The sequence below is a fragment of the Salmo trutta genome, chromosome 1 (assembly GCF_901001165.1).
Source record: "Salmo trutta chromosome 1, fSalTru1.1, whole genome shotgun sequence".
Lineage (NCBI taxonomy): Eukaryota > Metazoa > Chordata > Actinopteri > Salmoniformes > Salmonidae > Salmo > Salmo trutta.
Window position 1 is genome coordinate 1,555,052 of NC_042957.1, and position 14,699 is coordinate 1,569,750.

At 45.4% G+C, this 14,699-nt stretch overlaps 1 pseudogene; it reads right to left on the bottom strand.

Moving 5' to 3' along the window:
* Window positions 1-361: 361 nt before the first annotated feature.
* Window positions 362-13,269, bottom strand: LOC115147297 (receptor for retinol uptake stra6-like; annotated as a pseudogene).
* Between the last annotated feature and the right edge of the window lie 1,430 nt (window positions 13,270-14,699).

Below are 14,699 nucleotides of genomic sequence, written 5' to 3' on the forward strand. Positions count from 1 at the left end.
TCTGGTCATTGATTTAGTATCTGGTTCGCTCAGAGTAAAACAGTCTGGGTCATTGAGTTTAGTACTTGTTTCTCTCATAATAAACAGTCTGGCTGGGTCATTCAGTTTAGTATCTTGTTTCTCTCATAATTAACAGTCTGGTCATTCAGTGTATCTTGTTTCTCTTAGAACGTCGGTCATTCAGTCTTGTTTTCTCAAATTAAACAGACTTGCATCAGTTTAGTATCTTGTTTCTCTCATAATAAAACAGTCTGGTCATTCAGTTTAGTATCTTGTTTCGCTCATAATTAAACAGACTGGTCATTCAGTTGTATCCTGTTTTTCCATAAACCCCACCTGAGTTGACTTTTCTTCTTTAGAATTAGTAGTCTGTGTAGTAGCTGCTGTCCAGGTCCTGAAGCCAAATGGTATCAGAATCAAAACTGTTCATTATTAACACATAAACATTATGGTTGCATGATGTGACAACCTGGCCACCTGCAACACTGGCCACCTGCAACACTGGACACCTGCAACACTGACCACCTGCAACACTGCCACCTGCAACACTGTATAGAATCAATGATTTGGATGCAGAAAATTCACATTAAAAGAATGTGTGATGTCGTTAGAACTGTAAATGTGATTACAACACGGTCAGATTAAACACCTCACATGATCTCACTGTCACCGACAGTTTACAGCGTGACAATCCACAGATTACAGTGAAATAAACACTGCATTGTGTAAACCTTGAGAGAAATAACATTCCTGGGTCATAATCTGTGCTGGGATATTATACTAAATCAATTCCATCCAAGCTGTTTACGTAATCAGACCTTTGGTTACAAGTTACGTGGTTGATGTAGTTTCATAACTTTAAAATCTCTTGAAGGGCTACGTTTAGTTTTTTACATAGATATCCCATAAGCATCAAGGGGCAGTTCTCATCCAGATATTTGACGAGCAGGACAATACCCCAGCGTTTTGACAACCTAAACAGGCAGTTCTCATCCATATTTGACGAGCAGGACAGTAACCCAGCGTTTTGACAACCTAAATGCAGGCAGTTCTCATCCATATTTGACGAGCAGGACAGTAACCCCAGCGTTTTGACAACCTAAATACAGGCAGTTCTCATCCAGATATTTGACGAGCAGGACAGTAACCCCAGCGTTTTGACAACCTAAATACAGGCAGTTCTCATCCAGATATTTGACGAGCAGGACAATAACCCCAGCGTTTTGACAACCTAAATACAGGCAGTTCTCATCCAGATATTTGACGAGCAGGACAGTAACCGCGTTTTGACAACCTAAATACAGGCATTCTCATCCAGATATTGTCACGTCCTGACCAGTAGAGGGGGTAGTTGGGTCAGGACGTGGCAGAAGGGAGTGTGTGTTTGTTATTGTTTCATTGATTTTGGCCGTGTGACTTCCAATCAAGCACAGCTGTAGAGGGTTGTGGTTGATTGGGAGTCACACATAAGGTGCCTACTTTGCCTTGTGGGGTTGTGGGTGGTTGCTTTTTGCACTGCTTTTATAGCCTGCAGAACTGTCACTGGTGTCACCCTTTGTGTTGTTCCTGTGGATGCTCTACTCCTTTTGTTTTGGTAATAAAAAGATGAGTATTCACATACCTGCTGCGCCTTGGTCTTCTCTCCATGACAACTGTTGTTACAGAACCACCCACCAAACCAGGACCAAGCAGCAGAAGAGGAAGCCAAAGGAGAAAAAAAAGGAGGAATGGACATGGGAGGACGTCCTGGACGGCAAGGGAGCCTACACCTCGGAAGAGATCCTGGCCGGAAGGGATCGCCTCCCATTGGAACTGGTGGAGGCATTCAGGAGAGTGGAGGCAGCTGGACAGAGGAACCAACGGGAATGTTTTGCTGGTACACGACTAGCGTTCAAACCCGAGAGGCAGCCCCAAGATTTATTTTGGGGGGGGCACACGGGTAGTTTGGCCAGGCCAGGGAAGAGCCGTAAGCCAGCTACCCGTGACTACAGGGAGGTGCGTATGAGGTGGAGGGCGCCATGTTACGCTGTGGTACGCACCATCTCGCCTATACGGACGCACAGCCCAGTTCGCCCAGTACCAGCGCCCCGCAGGTGCCAGGGCAAGGGGAGCATCGAGCCGGAAGGAGTGATGCCAACCCTGCACTCAAGACCGCCAGTGCGCCCTTTCGGTCCGGTGTTTCCCGCTAGACGCACTAGCATGGAGGTGCGTGTCTCCAGGCTGGAGAGTCCAATACCAGCCCCACGCATCAGGAGTCTAGTGCGTCAGCCCAGCCTCGCCAGTCAACAGTCACCAGAGCTGCCCGCCAGTCAACAGTCACCAGAGCTGCCCGCCAGTCAACCATCACCAGAGCTGCCCGCCAGTCAACAGTCGTCAGAGCTGTCCGCCAGTCAACAGTCGTCAGAGCTGTCCGCCAGTCAACAGTCGTCCGAGCTGCCCGCCAGTCAACAGTCATCAGAGCTGCCCGCCAGTCAACAGTCGCCAGAGAGGTCAGACTGCGCTGAACTGCCGGAGTGGTCAGACTGCGCTGAACTGCCGGAGTGGTCAGACTGCGCTGAACTGCCGGAGTGGTCAGACTGCGCTGAACTGCCGGAGTGGCCAGACTGCCCTGAACTGCCGGAGTGGCCAGACTGCCCTGAACTGCCGGAGTGGCCAGACTGCCCTGAACTGCCGGAGTAGCCAGACTGCCCTGAACTGCCGGAGTAGCCAGACTGCCCTGTTCTGCCGGAGTGGCCAGACTGCCCTGTTCTGCCGGAGTGGCCAGACTGCCCTGATCTGCCAGGGTGCCCGGCCTGTCAGGATCGGCCAGAGTGGCCAGACTGCCCTGTTCTGCCAGAGTGGCCAGACTGCCCTGTTCTGCCAGAGTGGCCAGACTGCCCTGTTCTGCCAGAGTGGCCAGACTGCCCTGTTCTGCCAGAGTGGCCAGACTGCCCTGTACTGCCGGAGTGGCCAGACTGCCCTGTTCTGCCGGAGTGGCCAGACTGCCCTGTTCTGCCAGAGTGGCCAGACTGCCCTCCGGTCCAGCCCGAGTGGCCCTCCTGCCCTCCGGTCCAGCCCGAGTGGCCCTCCTGCCCTCCGGTCCAGCCCGAGTGGCCCTCCTGCCCTCCGGTCCAGCCCGAGTGGCCCTCCTGCCCTCCGGTCCAGCCCGAGTGGCCCTCCTGCCCTCCGGTCCAGCCCGAGTGGCCCTCCTGCCCTCCGGCCCAGCCCGAGTGGCCCTCCTGCCCTCCGGCCCAGCCCGAGTGGCCCTCCTGCCCTCCGGCCCAGCCGAGTGGCCCTCCTGCCCTCCGGCCCAGCCCGAGTGGCCCTCCTGCCCTCCGGCCCAGCCGAGTGGCCCTCCTGCCCTCCGGCCCAGCCCGAGTGGCCCTCCTGCCCTCCGGCCCAGCCCGAGTGGCCCTCCTGCCTTCCGGCCCAGCCCGAGTGGCCCTCCTGCCTTCCGGCCCAGCCCGAGTGGCCCTCCTGCCTTCCGGCCCAGCCCGAGTGGCCCTCCTGCCTTCCGGCCCAGCCCGAGTGGCCCTCCTGCCTTCCGGCCCAGCCGAGTGGCCCTCCTGCCTTCCGGCCCAGCCCGAGTGGCCCTCCTGCCTTCCGGCCCAGCCCGAGTGGCCCGCATGCCTTCCGGCCCAGCCCGAGTGGCCCGCATGCCTTCCGACCCAGCCAGAGTGGCCCGCATGCCTTCCGACCCAGCCAGAGTGGCCCGCATGCCTTCCGACCCAGCCAGAGTGGTCCGTCTGCCAGGGTCAGCCCGAGTGGCCCGTCTGCCCGGCGCAGCTATCGGTGCCAACAAAGTGGGGCGACGACCGGAAGGTGGAGTGACGTGCCACGTCCTGCACCTGAAACCAACCTCCAGGATAGGTGGGTTGGGGGAGGGAGGGTGTAGCACAGTGCCGTCGGTGACGGCAGCCACCCTCCCTTCCCTCCCTTATGGTTTAGGTGTTCAATTTTGTTGGGGATTTCGTTGTTTTCCCTTTTTTTTAGGTGCATCCCCGGCGTCTGCACCTTGAGGGGGGGGTACTGTCACGTCCTGACCAGTAGAGGGGGTATTGGGGTCAGGACGTGTGCAGAAGGGAGTGTGTGTTTGTTATTGTTTCATTGATTTTGGCCGTGTGACTTCCAATCAGCACAGCTGTAGAGGGTTGTGGTTGATTGGGAGTCACACATAAGGTGCCTACTTTGCCTTGTGGGGTTGTGGTGGTTGCTTTTTGCAACTGCTTTTATAGCCTGCAGAACTGTCACTGGTGTCACCCTTTGGTGTTGTTCCTGTGGATGCTCGACTCCTTTTGTTTTGGTAATAATAAAGATGAGTATTCACATACCTGCTGCGCCTTGGTCTTCTCTCCATGACAACTGTTGTTACAGATATTTTAACGTAGCAGGACCAGTAACCCCAGCGTTTTGCAACCTAAATACAGGCAGTTCTCATCCAGATATCTGACGAGCAGGAGAGTAACCCCAGCGTTTTTACAACCTAAATACAGCAGTTCTCATCCAGTATTGACGAGGAGGACAGTAACCCCAGCGTTTTGACAACCTAAATGCAGGCAGGGATCATGAAACTTTGATATTGTTCTTATCAAAACCTTAAAGAGAGACTACAACGGATGGTAGGTTCATGACTATACACTCATTGGTAAAAGAGCAGTCTTCCCTCACCTCAGAACCATTAGCCTTAGCACCTTTGAGAAACAGTATTGGGTACTTGATACGAGGGAATCCAGACAGCCTATCTGTGGGAGACTGGCCAGCAGGGAATAGTACTTATACAGCTGTGAAGACAAGAGAATGGAAAACATATCAATACAAAACGTACAGATTTTTTAACAGTTTGTTATGGTAGATACAACATTTTAAGATAATGTATTATAGAACATTTCAAGCTTGAGATATGAATTCTGTTAAATATGACGCAACAAAAAAAAGATGTGCCCCCTTTTTTTCCCCCACTTTAAATATCAGATGATATTACCTCTGGTGTTTTGGGACAGTCAATCTTCTGCCAGACGAGGACAGCAAAGTGGGTCCAGGAGAATAGACTGCCCAGCACATAGCCCAATTTACTGTGGAGCGTGCCACAGGCCAGGATGGGTAGTACAGGGCAGGCCAGTAGAAGATGGCGATGAGCTTCATGTACTCTGGAAGGAGTAGGAACACACACAGTCTGTATTTAGTATCACACCAGTTCATCCTTCAATGTGTTTATACTGTTCCAGAAGGTACAGTGAGGGAAAAAAGTATTTGATCCCCTGCTGATTTTGTACATTTGCCCACTGACAAAGAAATTATCAGTCTATACAATTTTAATGGTAGGTTTATTTGAACAGTGAGAGACAGAATAACAACAAAAAACCAGAAAAAAGCATGTCAAAAATGTTATAAATTGATTTGCATTTTAATGGGGAAATAGTATTTTGACCCCCTCTCAAAGCAGAAAGATTTCTGGCTCCAGGTGTCTTTTATACAGGTAACGAGCTGAGATTAGGAGCACACTCTTAAAGGGAGTGGAATAAAAACAGACGGATAAAAATCGTACCCGATTTGATGTGGTTGTACTACTCCTGCCCAGAAACTAAATGCGCATATAATTAGTAATTTGGATAGAAACTCTCTAAAGTTTCTAAAACTGGTTTGAAATGGTGTCCTGTGGAGTATAACAGAATTCATATGGCAGGCCAAAACCTGAGAAGATTCCATACAGGAAGTGCCCTGTCTGACAATTTGTTTCCTTCTGTTGCATCTCTATCAAAAATACAGCATCTGGCTGTAACGTGACAATTTCTAAGGCTTCCATTGGCTCTCATAAGGCGCCAGAAAGTGGAATGAGGTGTCTGCTGTCTCTGGGCAAGGAACAGCAGGAGATTTTGTTACTGGTCAGTCTGGGAACAGTGACACTGGAGATGCGCATTCATGAGAATTCTAAATTTTTTCTTTCAGCCTTTGAATGAATACAACGTCGCCCGGTTGGAATATTATCGCTATTTTACGAGAAAAATAGCATAAAAATTTATTTTAAACAGCGTTTGACATGCTTCGAAGTACGGTAATGGAAAATGTTTAATTTTTTTGTCACGAAATGCGCTCGCGCGTCACCCTTCGGATAGTGACCTGAACGCACGAACAAAACGGAGCTATTTCAATATAACTATGGATTTTTGGAACCAAAACAGCATTTGTTGTTGAAGTAGAAGTCCTGGGAGTGCATTCTGACGAAGAACAGCAAAGGTAATCCAATTTTTCTAATATAAATTCTGAGTTTAGGTTGTCCCAAACTTGGTGGGTGTCAAATTAAGCTAGCCGTGATGGCCGAGCTATCTACTTAGAATATTGCAAAATGTGCTTTCGCCGAAAAGCTATTTTAAAATCTGACACCCGCGATTGCATAAAGGATTTCTGTATCTATCATTCTTAAAATAATTGTTATGTATTTTGATGAACATTTATCGTGAGTAATGTAGTAAATTCACCGAAGGTTTGCGGAGTGGGTATGCTAGTTCTGAACATCACTTGCTAATGTAAAAGCTGTTTTTTGATATAAATATGAACTTGATTGAACAAAACATGCATGTATTGTATAACATAATGTCCTAGGAGTGTCATCTGATGAAGATCATCAAAGGTTAGTGCTGCATTTAGCTTGCGGTTTTGGGTTTTTGTGACATATATGCTTGCTTTGAAAAGGGTGTGATTATTTTTGGCAGGGTACTCTCCCGACATAATCTATGTTTTGCTTTCCGCTGTAAAAGCCTTTTTGAAATCGGACCATGTGGTTAGATTAACGAGAGTCTTGTCTTTAACATGGTGTAAAATAGTCATATGTTTGAGAAATTGAAGTTATAGCATTTTTAAGGTATTTGAATTTCAAGCCACGCTCTACCATTGGATATTGGTGAGGCGTTCCGTCCCTAAAAGGTTAAGGTCCTGGAGTGCCCTAGCCAGTCTCCAGACCTTAATCCCATAGAAAATCTGTGGAGGGAGCTGAAGGTTCGAGTTGCCAAACGTCAGCCTCGAAACCTTAATGACTTGGAGAAGATCTGCAATGAGGAGTGGGACAAAATCCCTCCTGAGATGTGTGCAAACCTGGTGGCCAACTACAAGAAACGTCTGACCTCTGTGATTGCCAACAATGGTTTTGCCACCAAGTACTAAGTCATGTTTTGCAGAGGGGTCAAATACTTATTTCCCTCATTAAAATGCAAATCAATTTATAACATTTTTGACATGCGTTTTTTCTGGATTTTTTTGTTGTTATTCTGTCTCTCACTGTTCAAATAAACCTACCATTAAAATTATAGACCGATCATTTCTTTGTCAGTGAGCAAATGTACAAAATCAGCAGGGGATCAAATACTTTTTTCCCTCACTGTATTACATGAGTTAAATCGCAGAGTGAAGGAAAAGCAGCCAACAAGTGCTCAGCATATAGGGGAAATTCCTTCAAGACTGTTGAAAAAGCATTCCTCATGAAGCTGGTTGAGAGAATGACAAGAGTGTGCAAAGCTGTCATCAAGGCAAAGGGTGGCTACTTTGAAGAATCTCAAATATAAAATATATTTTGATTTAACACTTTTTTGGTTACTACATGATTCCATATGTGTTATTTCATAGTGTTGATGTCTTCACTATTATTCTACAATGTAGAAAATAGTAAAAAATAAAGAAAAAACCTTGAATGAGTAGGTGTGTCCAAAACTTTTGACTGTCACTGCATGTATAGGAGTAAGGTAACTAGGCAACCAGGATAAAATATATTTTTTTAAGTATCAACAGCTTGTATGTGAGTGTGTGTGCACGTGTGTAGAGTCAGTACCAATGTATGTGCATGTTGTGTGTGAGTGAGCAGATGATGGAGTGAGTGTTTGTGTGTGTGTTGGAGTGAAAGTGTGTGAGAGTGTGTAGGGCAACAGTGTGCATAGAGAAATAAAAGGCCAATAAAGAGGGTCACTGTTTAAACCTCTGAAATGTAATGGCAAAATGTAGATTTCCGCCAAAATAGACATACCCAAAAGTAACATCTATTCATCTGTAATTACTTGATTCTGACATGCAAGAACTTGGGTATATTTGGAAAGAAGACATCTGAAAAAATGATCAGAAGATAGGAGTTATAGTTCAGAATACACAAGATCAAACACACACACAATAACCGTTTTTGTTTTAGTTTTTTAGAAAGTCATCGTTCATTGACAAGCTAGAAGTGAATGATTGATGACCTGGAAACACATGGCTCCCACAACATGTGAACAACATCAGGGGGAAAATGGGATTGATAGACCTAACAACTAGAAATGGGATTGATAGACCTAACAACTAGAAATGGATTGATAGACCTAACAAACTAGAAATGGGAATTGATAGACCTAACAACTAGAAATGGGATTGATAGACCTAACACTAGAAATGGGAGATTGATAGACCTAACACTAGAAATGGGATTGATAGACCAAACAACTAGAAATGGGATTGATAGACCTAACACTAGAAATGGGATTGATAGATCTACAACAAGAACTGGGATTGATAGATACTAACAACAAGAATGGGATTGATAGATCTAACAACAAGAAATGGGATTGATAGATCTAACACAAGAAATGGGATTGATAGATCTAACAACTAGAAATGGGGATTGATAGATCTAACAACAAGAAATGGGATTGATAGATCTAACAACAAGAAATGGGATTGATAGATCTAACAACAAGAAATGGGATTGATAGATCTAAACAACAAGAAATGGGATTGATAGATCTAACAACTAGAAATGGGATTGATAGATCTAACAACTAGAAATGGGATTGATAGACCTAACACTAGAAATGGGATTGATAGACCTAACAACTAGAATGGGATTGATAAGACCTAACAACTAGAAATGGGATTGGACTTTGATTGATCTAACAACAAGAAATTGGGATTGATAGATCTAACAACAAGAATGGGATTGATAGACCTAACAACTAGAAAATGGTATTGAGAGACCTAACAACTAGAAATGGGATTGATAGACCTAACAACTAGAAATGGGATGATAGACCTAACACTAGAAATGGGATTGATAGACCTAACAACTTGAAATGGGATTGATAGACCTAACACTAGAAATGGGATTGATAGACCTAACAACTAGAAATGGGATGATAGGCCTAACAACTAGAATGGGATTGATTAGACCTAACAACTAGAAATGGGATTGATAGACCTAACAACTAGAAATGGGATTGATAGACCTAACAACAAGAAATGTTGCAGATGTTTTTAGTAAGTGGTGTCAGGTGTGGTCACAGGACGTTTCCAAGTGTCCCTAAACCTCTCCGAAGTGACATATGTCTGTAAAATTAGATCATTCCAGTGCTATTACATATTTACAATCCCTAAATGCTATTTGTTCAGAATGAAAACACAGTTTCTTCCATATCAACCTCACTCCAACATTGTGGTGGTGTTATGGGGTATCCAGGGTGTATTTAAGTGTCCTTTCAACCTCTCCAAAGTTGTCAGAATGGGGTAATTACACAGTTTTTGGCACGTTGGATGTTTAAAGGTTCTAGGCATTGCTTTGTCCCACTCAGGTCAACTGCATATCTCTGGAAAGCTTATCTCATTGGCTACAATACTAATCAAGGTGCCATAGTAGCCAATCCCCTGTGTAATGGATCCCTACAGCGCGTAAGTAGGCAACATCATATATCTAGTCACTCGGTGGACATTGGGATGTTGCCATTAAGTCATACATCATCAGATAACATGGCAATAGGCTGGGGATCGATAAACGGTAGGTCACAGGCAGACAAATAAGACATCCTCCTGATCTGTGGAGTCCCGGCTTTCGGTGTCTATCGACGTATTCCGTTATTATGTCGTTTTATGCTTCACAACGCTAATCGACATGTAGGTAGCAGCCATCTTGAAATGAGGTCATCGGCTCGGCCTGGCGCTTATAAATTCGTATGCCCATATATGGTAGTAAGTCACACCGAAGATTTGAAGGCACCGATCAATAGCCAAGATACTCAGCTGACTGCAGACACCCTGCCTTTGCAGATAGGGGCTACCTTTCTCATACCAGACTGAATTGAATAAAACATTTTAAAAAAGGGTCACCAAATATGGGGACTTTACATTCAAGAGGTTTTAATGGGACAGGGACACAGCTGCTCACCTTTGATTCCTGAGGGGTGTCTTGGAGAAGGGCAGGGGATCTGGAGCCAGGACCAATACAGACAGCTTGCTGAAGACCAGCCCAAACACAGTGACTGCTAGGGCTTTGTGCTGCGTCTGGTCCAGGAAGTTCACTGGACTGGTGGGGGCACACAGCGGGAAGAGACCAGAGATAAGACCAACCAAACACCCGCAAATCAATGGTAACATGTTTCATTGTTATAAATTGTCTCATAGTATGTTATTGCGATGAGGCCAGCCTGAGTTGTTCTTGTAACAGTGGTGTTTTGTGAGGTTTCCCGCTGGGCACAGACGTCAGTTCAACGTTCTAGTTCTGATTTACATTTAGTTGAGTTGTCAACTAACATGAATTCAACATGAATCACCAAAGAATTTCACCATGTCATTGGATTTTAGGTTAAAGTTTTGGGTGAAAAAAATAGGAAATTCCCCCACGTTCCCTTTTTTCAAATCCAATTAGTTTTCCACGTTGATTCAATGTCATCACATTTCATTTTGGTGTTGAAATTACATGGAAACAACGCTGATTCAACCAGTATTTGCCCAGTCGGTTGTCACATGTTGACAAGAGTTCCTGGTTGCTTCATGTTGATATGTTTGGTAAACGAACCTGCACTTTACCTTGAGATACCAGTTGATCCACTGGCAAAACTCTCACATAGAGTCTTTCTCCTCTTCAGGACTGCTAGAATCAGAACCACAACGAGCTAGGAGACAAGATATTCCATCAGTGATACAATAGGAACTCTAATTCCTCTCCTAAACTACAGTACAACTAAAATAATCATCTAATGTACCTTGTAGTCAAGCCAGAGGGCATGAAATAATATGGCAGGGATACTCCTAGGAAAGGACCTTCTGAATGCTACCTCAACATTGTCTCATTATTTTTGATGAGCCCTGGTAAGTGGAGACGCTGACCCACCCTTCCAGCCTGGTCTCATAGACTAGACGTAAGATAGGAAACGTTTAAAAAACCTGGCACACTCAAATGAGTATGATATGTTACGTTTGGTATGGTTACGTAGGACAGAAGGTTGCTTTACAGCAAGAAGAAAAGGAGGGTGTTTGGATGTATAACATGGGCATATAACGTGGGCGTACACATCACAGACAAACTGAAATGGTCCACCAATACAGACAGTGTGGTGAAGAAGGCGCAACAGCGCCTCTTCAACCTCAGGAGGCTGAAGAAATTTGGCCTGTCACCTAAAACCCTGACAAACTTTTACAGATGCACAATCGAGAGCATCCTGTTGGGCTGTATCACAGCCTGGTACGGCCAACTGCACCGCCCTCAACCGCAAGGCTCTCCAGAGGGTGGTGCGGTCTGCACAACGCATCACCGGGGACAAACTACCTGCACTTCAGACATCTACGGCACACCGATGTTACAGGAAGGCCAAAAGATCAACAAGGACAACAACCACCCGAGCCACGGCCTGTTCACCCCGCTATCATCCAGAAGGCGAGGTCAGTACAGGTGCATCAAGGCTGGGACCAAGAGATTGAAAACAGCTTCTATCGCAAGGCATCAGACCTGTTAAATAGCCATCACTAACTCAGAGAGGCTGCTGCCTACATTGAGACCCAATCACTGGACACTTTAATAAATGGGATCACTAGCCACTTTAATAATGCTTACATATCTTACATTACTCACATCACATGTACAGTATATATGTATTTAATACCAGCTATTGCACCTTGCCTAGCCGGCCGGCCATCGCTCATCCATATACTTATATGTACATATTCTCATTCACCCCTTTAGATTGGTGTGTTATAGGTATTTGTTGGAGAATTGTTAGATTACTTGTTAGACATTACTGCACTGTTGGAACTAGAAGCACAAGCATTTCGCTACACTCACATTAACATCTGTTAACCATGTTGTATGTGACCAATAACATCTGCTAACCATGTGTATGGTTAACATTTGATTGATTGATTGATTTTAATTTGATTTGAACACAAATGTCTAGCATCCAAAATATTGCGTGTTTGAATTTCATCACAGACAACTTTAGCATTTTATCTATTAGCAACATGGAACTACTTACTACTTTTTAGCTACTTTGCAACTATTAGCATGGTTAGCTAACCCTTCCCTTCCCCCAATTAGCCACCTAGCTAGCGTTAGCCCAAAACAAATGGAATGTGTAAGATATCGTACGAATTGTAATTCGGAAACATATCATACAAAATGGATGATGGACAGCCACACATGAATAATACCATACCAAACTTAACATTTCATACCCATTTGAGTGTCACGATTTACATTTACTAGTTACGTGTACCCCTGAGTCCAGGTTGACCCTCATAGTGCTCTGAGTCTCCTCTATTTTGACAGAATCCCAAAGGTGAATAGTCCTACAGTATGTCAGTCCAATTATAATTCATGCCATTGGTCTCCTCAGAAAGGTGAGAGCAAGCACTCTACCACAAATTGGACAAGGCCTAACGATGGCATGTATCACTGATGATGTTGAGGCGATGGCTTTCTTAGGTCATAGAGAGTAGCACCAATGTACTGACGAACATCCCCTTTAGGACATGGCCTACAGTCATCTGTACTGACCTGCACATCCCCCTTTAGAACATTGGCCTCCACGTTCATCTGTATGACTGAACATCCCCTTTAGGACATGGCCTACAGTCATCTGTACTGACTGAACATCCCCTTTAGGACAGCGGCCTACAGTCATCTGTACTGACTGAACACTCCCCTTAGGACATGGCCTACAGTCATCCTGTACTGACTAGAACATCCCCTTTAGAACATGGCCTATATAAACATTCACTGGTCTCATTAATTCCAAACATTCATATTGATATTAATTTGACCTGTGACCCCTATTGTGTTGGTAAATGTGTTACTGGATGTGTACCTCTGTAATTACATGGCTCCTTAGTAAAAGAGACCTTTGGTCTCAACATGACTTCCTGTTCAAGGTTCAATAAAATGTTTTCACCCGGTGGTAAATATTGAAAATAGTCAGTAGGCCCAATACTTACAGATACTGAAGCGATACATATGTGAAACAGCTGGTCATCCGCTGTGGGGTCACATGGAGAATAACTCTGAAACGTCATGTAACACAAGCATGAGCAATGAGCGTCAGAAACCATTTGCACAGAGCAAAAAAAACAAACTCCCCCCCCCCTAGAATCCTGTTCATCTTGACTGTGCTCTCAGTAGCGAATCTGACCAAGAGTTTCACCTAAGACGGATATATGCATTTGTAATAGATAATTCAATCATAGATGGGAAAAACTGGAAGAATGAAAACCAGCTATACTTTGGCCCATGCAGGTCAGTGATTGAGAAACCCGGAGCTTAGACTAAATTAAATCAAAATAACATTATGACACAGTTCCCCCCATAATTCATTGCACTGATCCCTGTGTGGCTCAGTTGGTAGAGAAAGATAATGCAACATCAGGATTGAAGATGGTGATTCCCGCTGTGCTGTGACCACCTATACAAATGTATGTATTACTGTAAGTCACTTTGGATAAAAAAAAGCGTTTTGGTTAGCAAGTATACTATTTACTGACCCCCATACTTACTCTTTTGGAGGTCTGGTGGGTTCCATATTGTTTGAGTACCAGTCTGAGTAGTCATAGTAGTTATAAGGTTCCTCTTCTACCACCTTGGTCTGGTTCATCTTGACCTCGTCTCAGTTGCTATAGTCCACGTTGACGGGTGAAAACCAGAGGAAATCCACCTAGCCCCTATCGATCATCAACTGTCTCTCCAACGCAGCTATGTCCCAACGCAGCTATGTCCCAACGCAGCTATGTCCCAACGCAGCTATGTCCCAACGCCGCTATGTCCAAACGCCGCTATGTCCCAACGCCGCTATGTCCCAACGCCGCTATGTCCCAACGCAGCTATGTCCCAACGCAGCTATGTCCCAACGTAGCTATGTCCCAACGCAGCTATGTCCCAACGCAGCTATGTCCCAACGCAGCTATGTCCCAACGCCGCTATGTCCCAACGCAGCTATGTCCCAACGTAGCTATGTCCCAACGCAGCTATGTCCCAACGCAGCTATGTCCCAACGCAGCTATGTCCCAACGCAGCGCACCACTTCCCGATCAATAAATATTGACCATTTGTAATTGTATTGAGAGTTGTAGCTTTCTCCACTGTGTGTTGGGTAGCTTAGAGTTCAGGTTGTGCAGCGTCTAAGGTACAGAGAGAGACCTCTGGTCAGTGTCCAATTGTGTTGTCCCTGCTGTGGGAGTTTAGTACACAGCCTAACAGAGTCTAACATGCACCCTTACCCTAATACATTCCACACACACACACAACCACATAACACCCCAGATTACTACAGCACACAAAGACAGGAGGGAGGAGACCAGGGCCAAGGGTGTGAGAAGGATGGCGAGGGGATGAAGGTGAAAACCCTTTTGACCTCTAGTGACCTCAGTTTCATGATTGAAGTAGGGAGCCAATAATAATGTTTCCGTTGGGGTTGTTTTAGTGGAGGTTGGTCCTCCTGCCAGGAAGACAG